Source organism: Microcebus murinus, chromosome 2 (genome assembly GCF_040939455.1).
Source record: "Microcebus murinus isolate Inina chromosome 2, M.murinus_Inina_mat1.0, whole genome shotgun sequence".
NCBI classification, from domain to species: Eukaryota; Metazoa; Chordata; class Mammalia; order Primates; family Cheirogaleidae; genus Microcebus; species Microcebus murinus.
The window spans coordinates 30213193-30229978 of NC_134105.1; the positions used below are offsets into that span (position 1 = coordinate 30213193).

General features: G+C 38.3%; 1 protein-coding gene across 1 annotated transcript in view; it reads right to left on the reverse strand.

The window, feature by feature from the left end:
- SCMH1 (Scm polycomb group protein homolog 1) overlaps positions 1–16786 on the reverse strand; it is a 174382-nt gene that overhangs the window by 121755 nt on the left and 35841 nt on the right. The window contains exon 2 of the mRNA XM_012735822.3: positions 13224–13304. The gene's annotated coding sequence lies outside the window, so the exon portion shown is untranslated. The remainder of the gene's footprint in view (positions 1–13223; positions 13305–16786) is intronic.

The window sequence follows — 16786 nt, forward strand, 5'->3', positions numbered from 1 at the left end:
AAAATAATCATAACGGGCCACCCCTTGAAGCAAGGAAAAGTAGAAAGAATTCTTCATATATTAAGATATTAAGAAAAACTTCAGTTATAAATTATCACTTGTATATTAATAATAGTAATTATTAACAATATATAACTGTCATTTTAAAAAAATTTTTTTAAGAGACAGGGCCTTGCTCTGTCACCCAGGCTGGAGTACAGCAATGTAATCCTAGCTTGAACTCCTGGGCTCAAGCGATCCTACTGCCTCAGCCTCCCAGGTGGCGGGGGTAACAGACACATGTCATCGTGCCCAGTTCCATTCTTAAATGTTTATTATGTGTTGTATATTGTATTTTTAAGTATTTTATGATGCTATCTTGTCAAATCTTCACCATTTAGCATGGAATCATTACCTCATTTTATTAATGAGGAAATGACAGAAAGGTTGATCAACTTTCTAAAAGGTTACAGTCAGTAGAATAGCAAGGATTTAAAGACAAACTATACTCTTAACTACACTGCCCCTGACCTTCCTCTTGACCCCCCCAAAAAGAAACCCTACAAATATTTCTAACATAAAATAGCTCAGCTTAGGGAACACTATAGCCACGTATGAATGTGGATATTCTACTCATTTTACTACAGTAAAAACTGAAGCACTGCTGCTTATTAGCTTGATCTGGATATTGAACAAGATTAGGCATAGTGTGGGATTCAAAGAAGTAAAACAAGATCAAATATAAGATATCCATAGGTACCATGTTTTATTCATAGAGCTTGGAAAATACAAAAGAAATAATGCAAGCTTGCATGCACATACACATAAGAAAGAAAGGGTGGGGTGAGAAGATAGGGAGGAAGGGAACAAGGAAAGAGGAATGTTTCCCCTAGAAATGGAAACTGGAAAACAGAAAAAAGATGCACTAAATGTACTTCTGAAAACCCATAAAGGACAAAACTATTTTACTGGTAGGGAAACTATAATCCTATGCCAATACATACAGAGATTAAAATGGAAAAGCTGGAAGCAGAGCATCTGCTCACTGTGTCATAGAGGACAAGCTACATGGAGGCAGGACACAGACAGAGGACTGGTCTGGGATGTGCCACTGATTAGCCACTCTCTCTTATTAGCAAGTATTCCTAGTGTATCTCAGCTGATTCTCTGCCTGCAGCTCTCCTTCAATTACTTTTACTTTATTAGGAGATAAGTATGATGAGATGTAATATTCCTCTGGGATGACCCATCAGAAGAGGGGGAAGGAGAGGCAAACTAGGCAATCCTTTTCTCAAAGACTGCAATAAATCCTGTCTCCTCTCTGTAGCAGAACAATGAAGATGGAGCAGAGCTCTCTTTGGCGGTTGTCCTTCCCACCACTTGCTTTGTAGCAACTAATAATACACATCTCTGTGTACATAAAGAGAAGAACTCCAAAGAACACCAAAATTTCCTTCAACAAGCAAGGCAGTTAGCAATGAATGGCTAATGAAAATGCAGAGGTCATGACCCCTTTTGTCCTACAAGTGGTCCTTGCAGATTTCAACTATGTACAATGTCTACCATTTCCAGAGGTTTACAGAGGTATGATACAGAGCACATGAAAAGCTGATGTTTTTTAGAATGCTTCTGGCTCATGCTTCTTGAACAGGGAAGAAGTTTAATGATTCCTGTGGTGCCACATCATATTTCCTGGCAAACATATATGGAGCTAATGTCATGAAATGACAGTAAGTAAGGCATCATCACTATCCTAATCATTATTATTTCAGTCAGTAATTGGAATAAGGGAGATGACAGACCTCAATGCTCCACTCTCTGACAGTCAGAACATACTGGAGGTAGAATTTTATGTTCAAATCTAGGTCCTAAATTCTGAATGAGATATAAATATTCAATCTCATTTAAAGTAAAGAAACAAGGAGAGTGAGGGTTTAAGAAATGAGAAAAGTTTAACCAGGAAAGAAAAGACTCAGGGGAAACATGAGGAAAGTCTGAAAATATCTGGAGGGTTTTTATGTAGGGGAAAGATGAAATTTGCTCTTCTGGTTCAATATTACCCCAAGGGAGAGAACTAGGACTAGTGGACGGAGGCTATAGGTAGATGGCTTCAGTGCATTACTAGGAAGAACTTTCCAGCAGTCAGAGGTATCCAAAAGTGGGAAAAACACTCTGGAAAGGAAAGGTATGAATTTGCCATCATTGACGGTATGGAAGCAGAGGTAAGATAACTTCTTGTTGAAGATACTAAATCATTAGGATAAAGAGGGAGGCTGGACTGGATAACCTTTAAAGTCCCTTCCAGATCTGAATTCCAAATCTGAGTTCTGTTTCATCATTAAAAACAACAATGTGCAACTCCAGGTTTTGAAGCATGGACAATATGTGTGTGTGTGTGTGTGTGTGTGTGTGTGTGTATACACATATATACGATACCAATATTCTCTCTCTGAAGGCTAACACAAGTGTGACATGGGAGCAGAAGAAATGACTACAGCATCATCACCATCATCTCTCTCTCTTATCATCATTATCTTCTCTCTCTTCTGCTTCTTCATTGCCTTTACTGGCAATGTGGTAGGTACTTTACACACCTATCTCTAAGGTCCCTTTAAGTTCTATCATACTGTGAGTCTATGGGCAGTAGTGACAGGGCCCAGCTCAATTATTTCTTCCATATCAACTACAGCATAACTTGGCAGATGGTATGAAATCTATTCCTTCTTTGATACAATGAACAATGTGTGCCTGTCTTATTTTACCCAGTAAGCATAGTCCTGAAAAGTTAAGTGTAAAGGAAATTAAAAAAAAAGTATATTTTGAGTACACCAAGAAGGCTGGTTAGTCAAAAGTAATCTTTATAAAAATAAATTCAGTGTTCACTGCAAAGTAATCTTCTCTATAAAATTAGATTCTATATATTGGATTTTCTCTTATATCACTTTGTTCTCCATTCAAGTTAACCATGTCTAAATCATACTGGAGTCTTCTCCTTTGTCCTTGGTAATCAGTCTACTGGTATAAATATAGGACTATAGGTTTAGAAGCAATGTTAAAAGTTATTTAGTTTAATGCCTCCTCCTTTCTCTGTTTCCAATCCTACCAATCCTAGACAATGCTTCAATCTTTTTTCAAACATTTCAAACATTCCTACCAGGTCTTTGCTTATAGTTCGGTAATGAAGATCTAATACTCCCCTGGGAAGTTCCTTCCATTCTTGGCAATGGCTCTTGGCCATGGGGTAATAATTCTCAATAATGTTTTTTTCTTTTCTTTTTTTGTTGTTATTCTATATTGTTTTTTAATTGGTATTATTTTTTATTTATTAATTTCTTTTTTTTATTTTTATTTTTTTCATTTCAGCATATTACAGGGGTACAAATGTTAAGGTTACATATATTGCCCATGCCTCCCTTCCCCCCTCGAGTCAGAGCTTCAAGCATGACCATCCCCCAAACATTGCACATCTCACTCATTGTGTTTGTATATGGCCATCCCCTCCTCCCCCCTCCCACCTGCCTGACACCTGATAGATATTTTTCCTATATGTCCACTTAGGTGTTGATCCATTAATACCAATTTGCTGGTGAGTACATGTGGTGCTTGTTTTTCCATTCTTGAGATACTTCACTTAGTAGAATGGGTTCCAGCTCTATCCAGGAAAACACAAGAGGTGCTATGTCACCATTGTTTCTTAAAGCTGAATAGTACTCCATGGTATACATATACCACATTTTATTAATCCACTCATGAATTGATGGGCACTTGGATGTTTCCACAACTTTGCAATTGTAAATTGTGCTGCTATAAACATTCAAGTGCAGGTGTCTTTTTCATAAAGTGACTTTTGATCTTTTGGGTAGATGCCCAGTAGTGGAATTGCTGGATCAAATGGTAGATCTACTTGTATTGCTTTAAGGTATCTCCATATTGCTTCCACAGAGGGTGAACTAGTTTGCAGTACCGCCAGCAGTGTAGGAGTGTTCCTATCTCTCCGCATCCACGCCAACATTTATTGTTTGGGGACTTTTTGATAAAGGCCATTCTCACTGGAGTTAAGTGATATCTCATTGTGGTTTTGATTTGCATTTCCCTGATGATTAGAGATGTTGAGCATTTTTTCATATGTTTGTTGGCCATTATTCTGTCTTCTTTTGAGAAGTTTCTGTTCATATCCTTTGCTCATTTTTTGATAGGGTTGTTTGTTTTTTTCTTGCTGATTTTCCTGAGTTCTAAATAGATTCTAGTTAACACTCTTTATCGAAAGTGTAGCTTGCGAAAATTTTCTCCCATTCCGTGGGTTGTCTGTTTGCTCTCTTTAACAGTTTCTTGGGCTGTGCAGAAGCTTTTTAATTTGATCATGTCCCATTTATTTATTTTTGTTGCTGCTGTGATTGCCTTTGGGGTCTTCTTCATAAATTCTTTGCCTAGGCCAACGTCTGGAAGAGTATTTCAACATTTTCCTCTAGAATTCTAATAGTTTCACACCTAATGTTAAGTCTGTTACCCAGCGTCAGTTGATTTTTGTGAGAGGTGAAAGGTGTGGGTCTTGTTTCAGTCTTCTAAATGTGGCTATTGAGTTTTCCCAGTGCCATTTATTGAATAAGGATTCTTTGACCCAGTGTATGTTTTTGTCTGCTTTGTCGAAGATTATTTGGCTATATGAGGATGGTTTTATATCTGGGTTCTCTGTTCTGTTCCACTGGTCAATGTCCCTGTTCTTGTGCCAGTCATAAGCTATTTTAATTACTATAGCCTTGTAGTATAGTGTGAAATCTGGTAAACTGATACCTCCTATTTTGTTTTTATTGCCTAGGATTGATTTTGTTATACAGGGTCTTCTCTGGTTCCATATGAAGCGTAAAATTATTTTTTCTATATCTGTGAAAAATGATGATGGTATTTTAATAGGGATTGCATTGACATTGTAGGTCACTTTGGGTAGTACAGACATTTTAACAATGTTGATTCTACCGACCCATGAGCATGGTATATTCTTCCACCTGTTTACATCCTCTGCTATTTCTTTCTTCAGTGTTTCATAGTTCTCCCTATAGAGGTCTTTTACCTCCTTAGTTAAATATATTCCTAGGTACTTTATTTTCTTTGTTGCTATTTTGAAGGGTCTGAGTCTTTGATTTGGTTCTCCCTTGTACTGTTGTTGGCGTATATGAATGCCTCTGATTTCTGTGTGTTGATTCTGTATCCTGAGATTTTGCCAAATTCATTTATCAGTTCAAGGAGTCTCTTGGTTGAATCCTTGGGGTTTTCTAAGTATAATAGCATGTCATCAGCAAAGAGTGAGAGTTTGATCTCTTCTGCTCCTGTTTGGACACCTTTAATTCTGCTCTCTTGTATGATTGCGTAGCAAGGACTTCCAGCACTATGTTGAATAGAAGTGGAGATAGTGGGCAACCCTGTCTTGCTCCAGTTCTAAGTGGGAATGCTTTCAATTTTTCCCCATTCAGTATGATATTGTCTGTGGGTTTGTCACACATGGCTTCTATCATTTTTAGGTAGGCCCCGTCTATGCCTATTTTGTTGAGTGTTCTTATCATAAAAGGGTGTTAAAATTTTATCAAATGCTTTTTATGCGTCTATTGAGAGGATCATATGGCCTTTGTTTTTGCTTCTGTTTATATGGTGAATTACATTTATAAATTTGTGTATGTCGAACCATCCCTGCATCCCTGGGATGAATCCCACTTGGCTGTGATCAATTATTTACTTGGCAAGCCCCTGGATTCGATTGGCTAGGATTTTGTTGAGAATTTTTGCATCTATATTCATAAGGGATATTGGTCTGTAGTTTTCTTTTTTTGTTGCATCCTTTCCTGGTTTTGGTATCAGGGTCATGTTTGCTTCCTAAAATATGTTGGGGAGGATTCCATCCTTCTTGATGTTGTGGAATAATTTCTGCAGGATAGGCACCAGTTCTTCCTTGTAGGTGTGGTAAAATTCGGTGTGAAACCATCTGGTCTAGGACTTTTCTTTTTAGGAAGGTTTTCTATTGCTGTTTCAATTTCAGTACATGATATTGGTCTATTTAGGAATTCTATTTCTTCCTGGTTGAGCCTAGGGAGGTTGTGTGTTTCTAAGAAATTGTCCATTTCCTCCACATTTTCCAGTTTGTGCACATAGAGGTTTTTGTAGTATTCATAAATTATATCTTGTATCTCCAGGGCGTCAGCTGTAATTTCTCCTTTATTGTTCCTGATGGAGATTAGAGATTTTTCTTTTCTGCTTTTCGTTAGTCCAGCCAAAGATGTGTCAATTTTGTTTATTTTTTCAAAGAACCAACTTTTTCTTTTATTAATCTTCTGTATGATTTCCCTGTTGTCAATTTCGTTTAGTTCTGACTTGATCTTAATAATTTCACTTCTTCTGCTGGATTTGGGGTCAGTCTGTTCTTCTTTCTCCAGCTCTTTGAGATGATTCATTAGGTTGTCTATTTGTGATTTTTTTGAATTTTGGATATAGGCATTTATGGAAATAAACTTTCCTCTCAGGACTGCTTTAGCTGTGTCCCACAGGTTTTGGTAACTTGTGTCTCCTTTGTCATTTAGTTCAAAGAATCTTTTGATTTCCATCTTAATTTCCTCATTTATGAAGTGATCATTCAGCAGAAGATTGTTTAGTTTCCATGACTTTGCGTAGAAATGAGAACTCCTGTTAGAGTTGATTTCTACATTTATTCTCTTGTGGTCTGAAAAGATACATGATATAATTTATATTTTTAAAAATTGAGACATGCTTTGTGTCCTAGGATATGGTCAATCTTAGAGAATGACTCATGAGCTGATGAGAAGAATGTATATTCAGTGGTTTTGGGATAGAATGTCCTGTAAATGTCAGTCAGGCCCATTTGTTCTAGAGTTCTGTTTAAGTCCATTATTTCTTTGTTGATTTTCTGTTTGGAGGATCTGTCCTGTGTTGTCAGTGGGGTGTTAACATCTCCGGCTATTATGGTGTTGTTGTTTATCCATTTGCTTAGATCAAGTAGAGTTTGCTTTATGAATCTGGGTGTATCAAGGTTGGGTGCATATATATTTTGAATTGTTATGTCTTCTTGTTGAACTGTACCCTTCACCATTATATAGTGACCTTCTTTGTCTTTTATTACTTTTGTTGATTTAAAAGCTAAGTTATCTGTAATCAGCACCGCCACACCAGCTTTCTTTTGGCTTCCGTTTCCTTGAAATATTGTTCTCCACCCCTTTACCTTAAGTCTAACTGCATCCTTGCAGGTTAGATGTGTTTCCTGAAGGCAGCAGATGCTTGACTTGTGTTTTTTTATCCATTCGGCCAGCCTATGTCTCTTGATTGGGGAGTTTAAGCCATTCACATTTATTGAGATAACTGATAGGTGGTGCAGATTTCTGTTCATTATGTTGGGTTGAACTTTGTTGCTTTGTTTTCTCTCTTGAGCCATTGTGGTATCTGGGCTTTGATCTTTTAGCTTTGAGTAGATTTACATTCGTGAGTGTTTACTGTGCTGATCCGTGGGTAACACTGTTTTGAGTACTTCTTGAAGGGCTGGTCTTGTCTTGGTGAATTCCCTCAGTCTTTGCTTATCTGAGAATGTCTTGATTTCTCCTTCATATACAAAACTTAGTTTTGCAGGGAATAAGATTCTAGGCTGGCATTATTCTGTTTCAGAAGAGTGAGAATGGGGTCCCAGTCTCTCCTTGCTTGTAAAGTTTCAGTAGAGAAGTCTGGCGTTATTCGGATTGGCTTTCCTTTGTATGTTACTTGCTTCTTTCATCTTACAGCTCTTAGAAGAGCCTCTTTAGTTGATATTTTGGTCAGTCTGATGAATGCATGTTGTGACGTCTTCCTATTTGCATTGAATTTCCCAGAGGTCCTTTGAGCTTCTTGAACTTGTATCTGGAGATTTTTAGCAAGGCCTGGGAAATTTTCCTCTACTATGTCTTCAAATAGCTTGTCCAACCCTTGAGTGTTTTCTTTTTCCCCTTCTGGTAACCCTATGACCATCACATTAGGTTTCTTCACATAATCCAACATCTCTTGTAGGCTTTGCTCTTTTCTCTTGTTTCTCTGCTCTATCTCTGTGACTGATTTATTTAATTGGAAGGTGTTATCTTCAATCTCTCAGATTCTTTTTTCTGTTTGATCTACCCTGTTCTTGAGGCTTTCCACTGTGTTTTGCAGTTCCCTGAATTGATTCTTCATTTCCAGGAGTTCAGTTAGACTTTTCTTCATTGTTTCAATTTCTTTAGTGAATTTTTGTTCCAGGTCCTGGAATCTTATTGCGTTTTCTTTGTGTTGGTTATCCAGTTGTTCTTGCAAGTCGTTGAATTTTCTTACGATCCACATTTGAAATTTCTCTTCTGACATTTTAGTAGTCTGATTTTGGTTCATGTCCCTTTCTAAGAGGCTGGTGATCCTCTTTGGGAGTGTGCTTTCCGTTTGGTTTTTCATGTTTCCAGAGTTCCTTCGCTGATTTCTTCCCATCTGGATCAGTTGTTGCTTCTTGCCTTAGGTTTTTGTTTGGAAAGTGACATGCCCTGTTTAGTTTCTGATCTAGTAGGTGGTGTTTGTTGGTGAGATTCGACCACTCCCTGTATGATGAGTCAGTAGGTGCCATGAAAAGGGTGTGCAGAATGTCCTCCCTGTCAGTAGGTGGTGCTTGCTCGAAGGAACAGGCTACACTTGCTCTTCTAGAGAGGCACTCTGGTGCCTCAGGAGGTGGGCGGGGCCCTGGGACTTCCAGGTATGTCCTTATTCTCCACCTCAGTGAGGGCTGGTCTGGGAGTGGGTCTGGGCGGAGCTGGGTTGGGCAAGCCTGTCTTCAGGCACCACAAATGCTGCTAGCAGGGGTCAAAGTTCTGTTCTTTGCTTTCAGGAAAAGCTGTCAGGGAGGGGCTGGAATGGCCCCTCTCAGTCAGAGAGTCTGTGTGTGGGGGTGGGGCCGTCTGAGACCTGCAGTCTAGAGCGGGCCTCGCTCCTTTCTACCCTCCCCAACTCCACAGCTACTCCTGGGCCTCTGCCAGCAGGCCAGACCTCACGCCTCTGAGCCTCCCCTGGCTGTAATGCCGGCCAGGAGGTTCCCTGCGCAGGATCACTGCCTGGGCTGGGCACACGGCCCCCCTTTGGGGGGAGGGTTGCCCTCAAGCAAGCTGATCTGCCCCTGAAGGCACACACACCTTACTAGGCTGTTCATGAATATCCCTTCTGTGCCCCAGGCAATGCGAGACCTGGGTGCACAGATCTGGTCTGCAGGTCTGACCTCTGGGCCCCGGAGTTCAATCCCTAACCCCACCAGGGTGAGAAGTGCCAGTCCTAATTCATCCATGGGGAGCCCAAGCTGGGTTGATGTCTCTCAGCCTCAGGGTCTGCCCCGTTCTCCTGGAATCACCTGGCCAACAGCACCTAGGAGGGCTGGCGGGTAGGGAACTCACCATCTGAGTATCCCTCAGTCAGCAACAGGGCCCCAAAAGGGAAGGTCCCATTGCTTGGAGATGCCTCCAGCTGGTGGCTATATTGTCTCTCTTGGCAGCCGCGGACAGGGACGAGGGAGGGGAGAATGGTGCAATATGGCGCCTGCCGCACGACTTGGGTCTGTGCACATGGAAATGCCCTGAGGGAGCCGGGAGCCTGGTGCCATGTCTGATATAGGCTTACCGCTCACTGGTCGTGGCTGTCTCTGGGGTGGTGTCCACAGGTCTCTCCAACCACTGGGGAGCCCACAGCAGTCCAAGATGCAAGGGAAGGGAGAGTTACTCACTCCACCTACCCTTGCTGCTGGTCTCCAGGCTACTCACTCCACCTACCATTGCCGCTGGTCTCTCTAGAGGTCTCTGCTTCCAGTTCTCCGCAACCTCCTCCCATGGAGTCTCCCGTAATCTCAGGTACCCCTCCGTCCCACTCTCGTCCGATGTATGCTCCTCTGCTAGCTTCTTTCTTCTAATTTCTCCTAGAATCTGTCTTTTCTGCAGAGACACTCTGTCTGGTGGTATTTCTCGTGTGCTATCTTGCTCCACATCCCTCAATGTTTTTTTCTATCTGAATAACACTGAGGGAATCCCAGCACACTTCTATCAATACCAATAGTTTCATATACAACAAAAAAATATTTTTTTTTGAGACAGAGTCTTGTACTGTTGCCCAGGCTACTAGAGTGCCATGGTATCAGCCTAGCTCACGGTAACCGCAAACTCCTGGGCTCAAGCAATTCTTCTGCCTCAGCCTCCCAAGTAGCTGGGACTACAGGCATGTGCCACCATGCCCAACTAATATTTTATATATATATATATATTTTTTATTTTATTTTATTTTATTTTTTTTAGTTGTCCAGATAATTTCTTTCTATTTTTTTTTTTTTAGTAGAGACAGTGTCTTGCTCTTGCTCAGGCTGGTCTCAAACTCCTGACCTTGAGCAATCTGCCCACCTCAGCCTCCCAGAGTGCTAGGATTACAGGCGTGAGCCACAGAACCCAGCCTACAACCAAACTTTTAATAGAGGTTTCCTTTAGAGAGCAGGATGGTGACAGAAGGGAAACTTCCCTTTTCATTTGGTATATTTCTATTGGCAAAATTTTCAAAATGCGTATGTATTACTTTAACATACATACAATATACATACATTAAAAATGGTCCAAAGGGGTAAATGTTTATCACAGCAGTCATACAGAGTTAGACCAGAAACTGTCCCCTTAAGGGGACAAAATCAAATGAGAGGGAATGGTGTGTGTTATGATTTGACATCTCCACTAATTAAAATATACTTGCGGTACAGAAGTACGCACATTTTTGTGTGGGGTTCGAATGCCTCCTACCACCTTGAAAGTCACTGCTAATCTCTATGTCAACTGGATATGGCAGCTCATCAGGTATGTTAAGACAGCTTTCATGTGTGCAAGGAAAGTTAACTGCTTTCTGGTCTCATCAAGGTTAAACTGAATGACTAAATATATAACACGTCTTATTATATAATGTATCTCCTCCCTTCTTCCTCTTATTCTGCCTAATCCATAGTATACTCTTCTAATTGGACAATCTGCCTCCCAACATTACTCTTCTACTGTCTGTTCATTTTCTCTTTACCATGTTGGGACAGCACACTTCCTAAGTACTAGGACTAAGTACCTTATTCCAAGCTTAAGGTAAATATTTTACCAAATATTTCCAGGTTTCCCCTCTTCGTTCAGGGAACTCCAGATGCCTGGGTTCAGATTTAGTTTCATCACTTACTAGTTGTATAATATTGGCCAAGTAATTTAACCCTCTGCCTCAGTTTCCTCATCAGCAAAATAAGGACAATAATAGCAATTATCTCATTCAGTTGTGAGGATTCAATAAGAAACAGATAAACACACACAGAGCACTTAGAATAGTACTGGCACATAGCAGACACTCAGTCAATGTTAATTTGTTTTGTTGCTTCCTCTTCCTTTATCATCATTATTCCCTGCTACTACTTAGGAAACTAATTTGCTATAGGTCCAAGGTGTTTACTGGATAATTTTCTTTCCATTATATTTTTATATTCCCTTTTTCTCAATCCAAAGCATTTTTGACATTTCATTTTTTCAACATAGCTCTCTCTGATAAACTGGATCAGAGTAGAACTTTCTTACATACCATATCTACTACTATTATGGCCGGTTTTCACTGTATTATCACGCACACTCCATCAATTCATGTTCCTCTTCTTTTCATAATCAAAAGCCATCTGCTAAAGGCAGAGGTTGGCAAATTTCTTTTGTAAAGGGCCAGTAAGTATTTTCAGCTTTATAGGACATATGTTCTATGTTGCAACTACTCAACTCTGTCATTATAGCATGAAGGCAACCATAGATAATACGTTAACAAATGAACATGGCTATCTTCCAATAAAACTTTATTTATAAAAATAGGTGGCAGATAGGATTTGATTACTAACCACTGACCTAGAGGAATCCTTCCCTAAATAACTCCACTTGGCTCTGATCATTTCACTATTCTACCTCAAGTATAAACTATATTGTTTTACATATATATATATATATATATATATATATATATATATATATATATGCTTCTAGGTATTTTTATGTGGGCAGTCTCTCACTTAGAATAATGCACAGATCCTTTAAGGATCTGTAGTTGGAAGGAACTGTAGTTGTTATTTTATTAATTGAACAAAATGTATCTAAGCCTACTAACAAAATATATCTAAGCCTAGTAGTAACATGTGGAGTTAAGGACAAAAAGACAAATAAGTCCCAGTCCATGCTCACAAAGAACTCACTGATTAGTAGGAGAGAGAGCAATTCAAACACACAATCATAATGTGATTTTTGCTGTAACAGAGATTCATATACAAAGTGCTCTGGGAAAACAGGAGGGAATGGTTAACTTTACCTGGGAAGGTAAGAAAAACTTCATAGAGGAGATGAAGTTGAGCTGGGATTGTCAGAAGAAAGATGAATAGGCATTCTAGGCAATGAGAATATAGTACAAAAGTATCCAAAATTCTCTTCCTAATTATATGGATCTGAACATGGAAATGGAAATGGACAGTGTGTTTGAACAATAGCCAACCATTTATTACAGATGAAAAGAGGTAGGATAAGCTACAGAGACAAAGGACAAAGGAACAGAGTGAAATGAGGCTAGAAAAGTAGGTAAGAGGCAATTTATGAACTTTATTTCACATACTAAGCCAATGGTATATTATACATTGAGGACCCTGGTATAATCCCAAAGATTATATATATGTTAGGCATTCAATGTCAGGATCTGATTTGTTAGTGATATTTTACATCCATAAAGGGGCTTAGAAGCTTTTTCGTAGACTTTTGCATACATTATTTCCAATGCTCATACAGCTTTCATAGTTAGATGTCTACTAAATTCTGATATTGATTATGAACTTGTGATGTAGAAAGGAGGGTAATATTTATAGGCAAAAGATCTGGGACTAGGTCTTGCAATCAACAGCTCAAGATTCTGAGTACATCTCTTAACCCATCACTGTTTCTATAAAATAGGAATAATAATAGCACCTTCTTCACAAGATTACTGTGAAGACTGTATGAGATAATTACATGAAGAGTACTTTGCAAACTATAAAGAGCCACATAAATCACACAGGATTTGTTAAATTCACAGGATAAGTTGGCAAGAAAGAGTAGGATTTTTTTATTCAGTCTAATTGTTTTTTTGTGACACACACATTCATACACAGCTTAACAGGGAACAAGTCTCCAGTTCTACTACGTATAAATACAGGTTCTGACCTTTTCAAGGAGCTGATTTTTGCATGGTACCAACTGCTATATGAAATAGGAAATCGTTCTTCCTCAGCATGATGAAGAAATCTAAAAGCAAAAGATAGAAAAAAACATAAATATAAACTACCGTAGATCAAAGGATACATGCAGTGAAATTTGGTTTTTATCAGGGGAAGCAGCAGGCTATATACCCAACAGGGCTGCCCAAGGGTAGCAATTTGTTTAGGTTTCCAATTTCCAGCATCATTCCCTCAACTTTTGTGCGTTCAGAACCCTGATTCTATTAAAAATAGAAGACTCCTGAGGTCAGATCTCTAGGTGATTATACAATGATGGATAAATTAAAATGCTAATTTATTAATTTACTGTGAGAAATATAACTGCCATGTGACCTAAAATATTCACTGGTGCATGACCAGGGCCGTTCGACTCCAAAGGTACACCTTCACAGAAAACCAAATGAGAACCACAAGTTTTTTGGGCAGGGTAGGGCCACAGTAAGGAGAGTTACTTATCTAACTCAGAGGTTGGCAAACTTATTCTAGAAAAGGTACTTACTTATTCCAGATAGTAAATATTTTCAGCTTAGCAGGCCATGTGGCCTCTGTTGAAATGTGCAAGTAGCCATAGACAATATAGAAAGAATGGGCATGGCTATGTTCCAATAAAACCTTAATTTCCAAAATGGGCAGCAGCCCTTAGGAATGCAAAAACCCACAAAAAATACTAAAACTAAATTCAGCAGCATAGTAAGAGGATTATTATATGTAATTACCAAATGGTGTTTATTCCCAGAATACAAGAATGGTTCAGCATATGAAAATCAGTCAACGTAACATAATACACTACAGAAACAGAATGAAGTTTAAAAACCACAGGATAATCACAGGATCATCTCAATCGATGTAGAGAAAGCATTTGACAAAATTTAACATGCTTTCATAATAAACTCAATAAACTTAGAAGGGAACTTCCTCAACATAATAAAGACCATATATGCAAAACCCACACCTAACATTATAGTCAATCATGAAAGACTGAAAGCCTTTCTTTCCCCTAAGATTACAACCAAGACAAGGATGTCGACTTTCCCCACTTCTGTTAAAGTACTGGAAATTCCAGCCAAAGAAATTAGTCAAGAAACAGAAATTAAAGGCATTCAGATTTGAAAGGAAGAAGTAAAATGGTCTCTGTTTGAAGATAATATTAGGTCATTAAATATGAAATATCCAATTTCGAATCAAAAGTGTAGTTTATTATATCTCAAACAAGAAACAGTATAATTAATCAAAGTATGCACTAAAACTATTGACATGGTTTTGCCATCTTAATGGTACTTGTTTATGCCAGCAGCAAAGAAACCTAGAGAGTGAGTGGTGATGAAATCGCAAAGGCGTTTTCTACAGCTTGTTGAGAACTGAATTATTTTTCCTTGCAAGAAGTGGTCCAAAGCATGGAAAAAGTGCTAGTCAGTTGGTGTAAGGTCTGGTAGATGACAGAAAGTTTCCAAGTCCAGCCTCTGTAGTTTGAAGCAGCACTGTTCGTGCAACATGTGTTTAAGTGTTTTCTTGCAAGAGGATTGACCTGTCTCTATTGACCAATCTTGGCTGCTTAATCGCAAGCATCCTCATAATTTCATCCAGTTGGTTGAAGCAGACATCCACTGTAATAGAATGACTAGTTTTCATGAGGCTGTAGTAGATAATACCAGCGCTGGACCACCAAACAGACACCAGTAGATATTTTTGATGAATATCCAGTTTTGGACTGTGTTTTGGCACTTTATCTTTATCCAATCATTGTGCCAAAGGCTTGCAGCTGTCAAAAAGAATCTATTTTCCATCACATGTAATAATACAGTGTAGAAATGTTTCACTATTCTGTTGTGACGGCAAAGACAGACAAGCTTTGAGACGATTTCTCTTCTGATGCTCATGTGGAACCCATCTATCCAGCTTCTTTACCTTGCCGATTTGTTTCGAATGGTCCAATATTGTTGGAATAGTGATGTCAAACCTTGATGCTAATTCATGCATAGGTTGAAATAGATTTGCTTATACTACAGCTTTCAGTTCATCATTATCCACGTTGGTCTCAGGTCACCCAGCTGGCTCATTTTCAAGATTAAAATCACCAGAATGGAACTTCTCAAAAGAGTGACGTACTGTGCATTCATTAGCCATATCCTTCTCAAACAGTTTGTTGATATTTTGAGCTGTCTGCACTGCATTGATTCTGTGACGGAACTCATATTCAAAAATAACACAAATTTTTTACTTGGTTTCACAAAAATTGCTCTAAAAAATTTTGGAAGATAATTACAAGCCAAAACATATGTTTAAAAGACTGAGGCTGTACCTTCACAATAAACATAAAACAAGAAGTGTCAAAGTGAAATGTCAGAGATATCAACTGCCCAACTTAGTACTTAAGGAAATCAGACATTTCATACTTAACAATCTAATATAATCTTACACATAGAAAACCCTAAAAATTCCACACACACAAAAAGCTGTTAGAGCTGATAAAGGAATTCAGCAAAGTTGCAGGCTACAAAGCCAACTCACAAAATCAGCTGCATTTCTATACACTAGCAATGGAGTGTCTGAAAAGAAAATTGAGAAAATAATTCCATTTATAATGGTATCAAAAAGAATAAACTATTTAGGAATAAATTTAACCAACAAGGCTAAAGACTTATAAACTGAAACTACAAAACAGTGCTGAAAGAAATTAAAGAAGACAAGTACATGGAAAGACATCCTGTGTTCATGAATTGGATGATTAATATTGTTAAGATGACAATACTATCCAAAGAAATCTACAGATTCAAAGTAATCTCTATCAAATTTCAAATGATGTTTTTGCACAAATAGAATAAGTGATCCTAAAATTTACGTGGAATCTTACAGGATCCCAAATAGCTCATACAATCTTGAAAAAGAAGAACAAAGTTGGAAAGCTCACACTTTCTGAGTCTAAACTTACTACAAAGCTACACTAATCAAAACAGTATGGTATAGACATATAGACGAAGGGAATGGAATAGAATAGAAAGCCCAGAAATAGACCTTCACATATATAGTCAACTGATTTTTGACAAAGGTGCCAAGACCGTTCAATAGGAAAAGGACATTTTTTTCAACAAATAGTGCTGAGAAAATTGAATATCTACATGCAAAAGAATGAAGTTGAAACCTTATCTTGCACCATATACAAAAAATTAACTCAAAATGTATCGAAGACTTAAACATAAGAGCTAAAACTATAAAACTCTTGGAAGAAAACATAGTGAAAAATCTTCATCACATTGGATTTGGCAATGATTCTTAGATATAACACCCAAAGCATAGGCAGCAAAAGAGAATATCAACTGGACTTCATCAAAATGAAAAACTTTTGTGCATCAAAGGACACTATCATGATAGTGAAAAGACAACCCAGAGAATGGGAGAAAATATTTCAAATAATATATCTGATAATGGATTAATATCCAGAAACACTTACAGAACACTCCTATAGTTCAATGACAACAAAAACAAAAAACTGAAACAATCCATTTCAAAAAA